Here is a 299-nt window from a genome sequence, read left to right on the forward strand (position 1 = left end):
CTGTAATTTATGTGCCTGTCCCCAAGTCAGGAGCCTGTAATTTGGTGCCTGTGGTTTGTTGCTGTTTTTTCATTAATTATTTGGTACATACATTATGCCGTTATTTTTCTCGTTTGAATTATTTACGCTTGTCATTTCAGGTCTATTTATAGCGGACTTTGTGGAACGGACTTTTCTCATTGTTGAAGGTCTTATGGTGCCCTATAGTTGTTAATTTCTGTGTCATTTGGTCTCTTGTGGAGAGATTTCTAATTGGCAATCATACCACATCTTCTTTTTTATATAACAAAAGATAACTG

This window comes from Mytilus galloprovincialis, chromosome 11 (assembly GCF_965363235.1).
Source record: "Mytilus galloprovincialis chromosome 11, xbMytGall1.hap1.1, whole genome shotgun sequence".
Classification (NCBI taxonomy): domain Eukaryota; kingdom Metazoa; phylum Mollusca; class Bivalvia; order Mytilida; family Mytilidae; genus Mytilus; species Mytilus galloprovincialis.